This window comes from Myotis davidii, unplaced genomic scaffold (genome assembly GCF_000327345.1).
Source record: "Myotis davidii unplaced genomic scaffold, ASM32734v1 scaffold174, whole genome shotgun sequence".
Classification (NCBI taxonomy): Eukaryota; Metazoa; Chordata; class Mammalia; order Chiroptera; family Vespertilionidae; genus Myotis; species Myotis davidii.
The window spans coordinates 3,515,087-3,522,215 of record NW_006289087.1 but is presented as its reverse complement, the minus strand read 5'-3'; positions in this window follow the sequence as shown (position 1 = coordinate 3,522,215).

Sequence of the window (7,129 nt, the reverse complement as noted above, 5' to 3'; positions counted from 1 at the left end):
CACATCACAATTACACACACACCACGCACACACATCACAATCACACATACACATCACGATTACACACACACCAAACACAAACACACACATCACAATTACACACATACCAAACACACACCAAACACACACCCGCTCGCCAGGTTCTCCGCTCTCCATGTGGCAAAGCAGAGGGGCCTTGGGCCGCTGCGCGCGGTGGGGCGCTTGTCTCCAGACGTTTGCTCGCGCCCAGCTTCGCCGACCAAACCCGCCTGGGTCCCCTTCAGTCCAGAGCGGCGAGGGCCTGGGTCCCCGGGCTCGTTCGCAGCGCGTTGAGGTCGCTGTCCCGTCTCCACCGAGGCCAGAGCTGCCTGGTCCTTCGGCTCTTTAAGGAGAGGGGTTGTCTCCCAGGGAGGCTGTGGCCCGAGTTCCAGCCTGGGAGGTGGCCCCTGCCCTGCAGCCCCACCCCGCGAGTCCTGGATAGTATGGGGGGGCAGTTACTCAGACTCGGATGGTCACACATCCCTGACTCCCCGGGCCCTCTCCGATGGGCCGATGGGCGGTGGTTCTGGGGTCTTCCTTGCCGCTGCTCCCTGGAGCTGGGGCCTGAAGTGGGGTGTTGGCGGAGGGTTCTACTTCCTTTGCGGCCCCTCCCGCTCGAGGGGACCCAAGCGCGTGGCGCAGCCTCAGCTCCCAGAGTCTTTGGGGTCTCTGGGGCGCTGCAGGCACCAGGACCTAAAGCGGGGACTTTCTGGGGGCGTTTTAACCTGTTCCTGGATGGCACCCCCTTCCTCTCAAGCCCTCATGACCTCAAGCAGACTCCGTGGGCAGGAGGGGCTGGAGGGGCCTCCGGAGCAGGAAAGGGGGCTAGATTCGGAGGCCGAGTCAGGCCGGGCTCCCTCCTCCCGTGTGCGCCCCCTGCCCGCTCTCCGTTAAGGAGCTTGTCTCCCTTTAAGAAGGAGGAACCGAAGAGGGCCGGAGCTGCGTCCGCCCTAGACACCTGGTCACGCTAATTTCAAGGTGACGCCGAGGCCCCTGCGCGCACAAGGTCCTCTCACTCCCCCTCCTTCAGCCTCTGGGGGCGGGGCTTGCACGCTCCCCGATCTTCATGAAGATGAAGATGCAACTCTGGGCGTTCAGAGGCCTTTAGCCGCAGGGGTGGGGGCCGGATTTCACTGTTCCCGCCCACCTCTGGCTCACAGCCACTCCTTGCGGGTGGTGATGGGATTGGCGGGCCCCGAAGACAAATGAGCAACCTTCTCTGCACCTTCTCCGCAGGCGCAGGCACGTGGGCGTTACTGGCACGTGCGTGTTACAGGCAAGCGGGTGTCCCGGGCACGTGGGAGCTAAACCTTGCAGCGTGCCCCCTGCATCCGCTGCGCTTTGCAAACCCGGCTGCTCGCACAGGGCGCCTGCACTTTCTAGGCGACCCTCCCGTGCCCCCCACACACCCCGGTCTAACGGAACAAGGCTCTGCGTGGACTGGCCCAGGGCCCCCGAGCCCCTCGGACAGGTAAGCTTGGAGCATCCCTGGCCCTTGGGTCCCTTAGCCGTCCTGCTCTCGGTCCCTTGAGGAAAGAAGGCTAGACGTAGTGAGTGCCATGGGGTTAGAAGTCCGCCGCACTCAAAAGAGGGGAGCAGGAGGCGGCGGCTGCACCCCACCACCTGCTGGGCTCACCAAGCTCCAGGCTTCTGTGACCCCAAAGACTGTGGGAGCGGGGATCCAGGGAGCCAGAAAGAGCGCGCCTGATCCCAAACCTGCATTAGGGAAACCCAAAGCAGCCCAGGAACCATTCGTTCATTCACCAATTACTAACCTGGGGACCTTGGGAAACTGATCTAGCCTTGTGGCTTTCGTTTCCTCACCTGTGTAATAGGCACTAACCAGTTCCCTTGCTGACAAATTACCGTGAGGATTAACTGCGTTAAACCAAGGTGAAAGGCAGGAGTTCTGACATACCATCAGAATGACCGGCTTGCATGTCATTGTATTCCTTCACCCATTCGTTTATTCATTGCGGTATTTATTGAGGTGCTTGTTAGTGTATGCACAGTTGGGGGGAAAAACCTACAAAAAACAGAATGTAAGACAAGCCGTACTCTCCAAGAAATTAAATCCTTAGACGGAGGCCCCTGAGTGCAACACATTAACCGGTCCCCAGGGAAGCCCTCTGAGGGGTGTTGGGACTGGTTGCCCTGGGCGATGACAGGGGCTGCCACGTGGTCTCACTGACTCCGCCCATTGAAGCCTCTTCCTCTCCGCCCACTGGCACTTCCTCCAGCACCTGGTGCATACAGCAGGTGCTCAATACGAGGCTTGCAGGTGTGGTTGGGAGTTTCCTTTGGAAGGTGAAGAAACGAGTTTTTTGGAGGGAAGTTTCAGCAAGTGTCTGGGGTCCAAGGAGGGAAAACTAGGTGCCCGAAATTGTGACCATCTCAGGACACGTGGCCCTACGTTATTAACTAATTCATCGAGGGGAAGGTCTCCAATACGGACACAGGACACACCGCCCTGTAGGAGGAAAGCCACGCTGTGTTCCTTGAGGGCAGGGCTGGCCCTACTGGTGGTTGGAGAAATTCTGGCACCCAGTTTGGCACAGCGAAGGCGCCTCAACATCGACTAAACGAACAACACAATGATTGCGGCTTAGCGGTTAGGTATAGTCTCTGGATCCTCAGGAACAATATGATCGCTTGGTTAACTTGGTCCACACAGGAGGAAGCAGCTGACAAGGTGCAGAGCCATCCAGGGGTGACTCGGGAGAGCGGACTTGGGAACCCCAAATCGTCAGCTGAGGATACACAGGGTTCCGGATACTAAGACCATCACAGAACAGAGCGAGATCACCAGCAGCGCTTGATGCAGGTGGCGACAGTGTTCATTCTCACACTTTCCTATGGAGAGTGTCTTGCGCAGCCGCAGCCCAACGCAGGCACCATCCCCTCGTCCTGTGTAGCTCCAATGACTCGTCCGCAGTCATCCAGCCAGCAGTCGATGTCAGGACCAGGGCGGAGGCCAGAGCTTTCTGTGCGGCCTTAGGTCCCCCCTTCCTGGGTCCAGCCTGTGGGGTGCTGGGATCTGCACCCCCGTCTCCCAGCCACAGGGAGGGAGGGAGTGCGGGCCGGGGAGACTGCAGCTAGCTGGCTCAGCCAGTCCGCACCCAGCACCCAGCCGCCTCCCGCTGCTGCCCAAAAGTGTCTTTTTATTTCGTGGAGTTTCTGACCTGCCCTGACCCCCAACTCGCCTCCAGCGATTTCCCGGTGGGCAAATTTCAGCCTTGCTTTGATGTGTCAGGGCTGTTTAACTTCGCTGCTGGGAATCGGGGTGAAGCGTGCGCCCCAGCAGTTCCCAGTGCGTCGGGGGAGCTCAAGAGAGGAGCGAATGAATGGAGGAATGAACGAATGAACTCATTGATGGTGAATAGGATTCCTTAATGCACTAAGGGTGAATAGGATTCCCTATCTTGCGATTTCCTGGAATCCCTCCTGGTAGGGAATCGCGGGCAGTGTGCACACCCTGCAAAAGAGATTCAGCACTCAACGCTGGCCCGCAGCTCTCGGCTCCAGGCGCAGACCTCCCTAGAAGTCTCTGCCACAGGGGTCTCCTGGCTCCGTTCCTTTTGTTATTCGTTCGGATCTAGTGGAAGGTCCGGGTTCTTTGAATTCTTGCATCCCCACCCCGTAGGCTGAGTCCCTAGTCCAAGGTCAGCACCGGCCCTCAGGCCTCAGTCTCCATCGGGGCTGGTCCAGACCTCAGCACTGGTGGGTGGGCAGTGCCGGGAGGGGTCCCCACAGGGCCCCCTGGGGTCCTGGCAGCCATTGGAGCCAGACGCCCTCGTCCTGTGTCCTCCAGGATCCCACTACCTGTGTGGACCGCTTTCCCGGGCGCGGTTTTGTGGTTGAACGAACAGGGCAAGAGGAAGAGAGCCAAACCAACAACTTGCGCTGTGACACATTTTGAAATGGAATGTCGGTCCTCATGGAAAATTCCCCATTGCCCTCGGTCTTCATCCTCCCTGTCCTCCTCGCTTTGGGCATCTCCTCCTCTTCCCAGTTTTCATCCCCATCCTCCCCCCACCTCCCCAGGATTTTCAGAGGAGCTGGGCCAGCTGGCGGGTTCTGGGGCGACGACTGGGGGGCAGGGTGTGTGACCTGAGAGGAGAGACGGGCATCCAGGCTGCTCCCAGGTGGTGGACTCACACCTTGTCCAGGAACCAGCGTGTAAGGAAAGGCTGTGATTTAGTTTTATTATAAAATCCGAACGGCTGTGTTATTTTTAAAAAGATCCGCAAAGGCACCATCTTCCCGCAGGCATTGCATAGGACCAAGGTCACCACAGCCTGGCTGTCACCCCCCTCCCCTCCACGCACACCCCAGGAGCCCAGCCCCTTCGGTGTGGATTTCCCACCGCAGGGATGCCTCCTGCCTCGGGTGGTGCCTTCCCATTTGCCTCCGGGCGTTTGCTCAGCGCTGTGGAGGCAGTGAGTTCTGTGTCCCCTCTGTTAGGCCAGGGGAGCACATCCGATGCAGCGCACAGCCAGACACAGGCAGGGGGCTGTCCTGTACAGCAAGGGGCGGTTCAATAGCGTCAGGAAGCCATCACCACGGCTACCGTCGCTGCCCAGCTACTTGCCTGCTGGCCCATAGGCGACCAGGTCGCAGTTTGAAACCACCCAAGGTGGCCGCGTGCAGGTGAACATGGAGGAAAGAGACAAAAAATTCTCTCCCACCGTGTAAGCAAGAGTGGGGAGTCTTGTGTTTCATTTGACCTGCACAAGAGAGGGTTCCCCCGCTCCTACAGGGTCCACTCTGAGAAGCAGAGCGTGGGCAGTTTCATCCAGGTCCTTGGACACCCGGAAGGTTCTAGCTCCAGTCCCTCCACTGGTGGGCTTCTGAGACCCTCTCCTCAAAGACAAAGGAAGTTCAAAGTTCAGGGACAAGCTCTGCGCCCTCTCTCTCTCTTGAGAATTATTCGGATCATTATTTCAAACATTCACCTTACACTGTGCGTGTAGACGCAGCCACAGGGAAGTCTGAGGCGTGGACTTGGTGCTCCTCCAGGGGACAGCGCATTCCCAGGGCGCCCCGGACACCCCCAAGGCTGGTGACTGCGGGAGCCGAGGCCCGACCACAGAAGCATCTCAAGCACACGGTCCCTCGCCCCCCACCGCGCACTCCCTCCCCCTCCACGTTGGGATGGGGAGATCTGAGAGGTCCAGGAGCCACAGACCTTGTCCCTAGGGGAGCGGAGGGGGGTCTTTTTTCTTCCCCTTCTCACCTGACCTTCCCCAGGCTGGGTCTCTCTCCCACTCCGGCTCCTCTCTGCGCCTTGGTCTCCTGCGCAGCCCAGGGGCGCTTCCTTCGGCCGAGACCCTGCAGCGGGGAAAGGGATGCTCGGGGCTGAAGCTACGGCGCGTACCAGCCGCGCTTTGCCGGGTACCAGCCCCGATCTGCCGGGTACCAGCCGCGCTCTGCCGCAGTGACCGAGGCCCCAGGGAGGACGCGGCGCAGGACACGGTGGTGCTTGGAGGACCGTGGCCTCCCAGCGCCGCGCCAGGCGGGGATTGATGGTCTGTGTACACTTTCTGGCTCCAGCGCCCCGCGCGCCAGAACGATCGGGGCCCCCCTCCCTCCCCGCGGTGCCCCAGGCAGCGAGCTGGGGCCTCGAGTCTCCCCTTTCTGCCGCGCCGGGGCCGGGAACGCTCCGGGAGGCGAGGCGAGGCTGAAACCGAAAGTCCGGGCGCGGTGGGACTCCAGGCCCCGGATCGGCGGTCCCGGCCGGTGTCCTCGCTGCCGCGTCCACGGAGCCGTAGAATCGAGGACCTTGGGGTCCAGACTTCATTCGGTTCCTAGCGTGGCCCAGGGCAGGTAACAGGACCCGCCCAGAAGCCGGGCTAAATGAGAGAACCTTGGGCCGTGGGTGCCGGAGGAGGCGGCGGATGGGCCAGGCATTGGGCACGGGGCCCCGGGTGAGCCAACGCCAGGCCAGACTAGAGGTCCGCGTGCCCGTGTCTTTCCTGCCGGGTTAGCAGGACGCATGGGTGGCCACGCGCGCTCTCCCAGGCCAGGGCGCCACGCTGCTCACAGGAGCTGTGAGTGCCGCCTTTCCAGCCTTCACCGGCACTGCTATTCCATGTACAGGGCCGTGGACCAGGCACTGTTCTAAACACTTCATCTGTGCTAACTCCTTTGCTTTTTACCAAATTCCAGTTAGGCGGTTCCTTAACGTGGTCCCCACTTTAAGGTTAACTTGCTGAAGGGCCCACGGCCAGCAGCGGAGTCTGGAATAAGTAAAGTCTCTCTCTCCAGGCCTCCATTATGTAAATCACCTATAGTCCTGATGAAACAAGTTCTTATTTTGAGTTATTAAGGGTCATGCACGCGGGTGAGAATGGGCTGAATTACCCAGCAAGCCCTGGCCATTTACCCACAGAGACCTTGGATGGACACTGGGGGTGGGGTGGAGGGTGGGGGTCACTGTGAGCTTCGACCATGGGGTCCAGTGAGTGGGGTGGGCACCGGAGCCCATAAACACTTGCTAACTATGTAGCAGTTGCCCTCAGGGTGTGTTAAACACGCTCCGGGCTGTAGCAATTGTGAATTTGTAAGTATCTCAGACACAGAGTCTCTCAGAGTCTGTGGCCCTCTGCTTTCTTTTATTAAATTAAATTAATTTTATTACTGAGGGTAGTACAGGCGTCCCCCATTTTCCTCCTCCACGTCACCCACCTCCAGGAAGCTGTCGGAACCCCAGGGTTTGTTGAAACACATACACCCCACAGGCACAAGGCTGCTGAGGAGGGCAACACTGTGATGGCCGGTGATGGCCTCTGCAGGGACATCTAATTATTCTTGTTGGTGTCTTTACTTTTCAGGGGGAGGTGAGGAGTCACACCTAGAAGCTTTAGCACCTCTAATGAGGTGTGTCCTGGGGGGGCGGGCAGGCATGGCATAGACGGAGGGGCAGTTTATTGGAGAAGAGATGGGTGGCAGTAAAAAGGGTAGAGTATGAGAGTACCCAGTGGAAAAAGAGGAACTAGGAGAGAAGATGGAGGCCGTGAACATAAGTGGGATTTTGAAGCATTTCTTACATTTTTTAAAGGGGCTGGGGCAGGGCTTGGGGCCGGGCCATAAATTAATAGATTTATTCCTC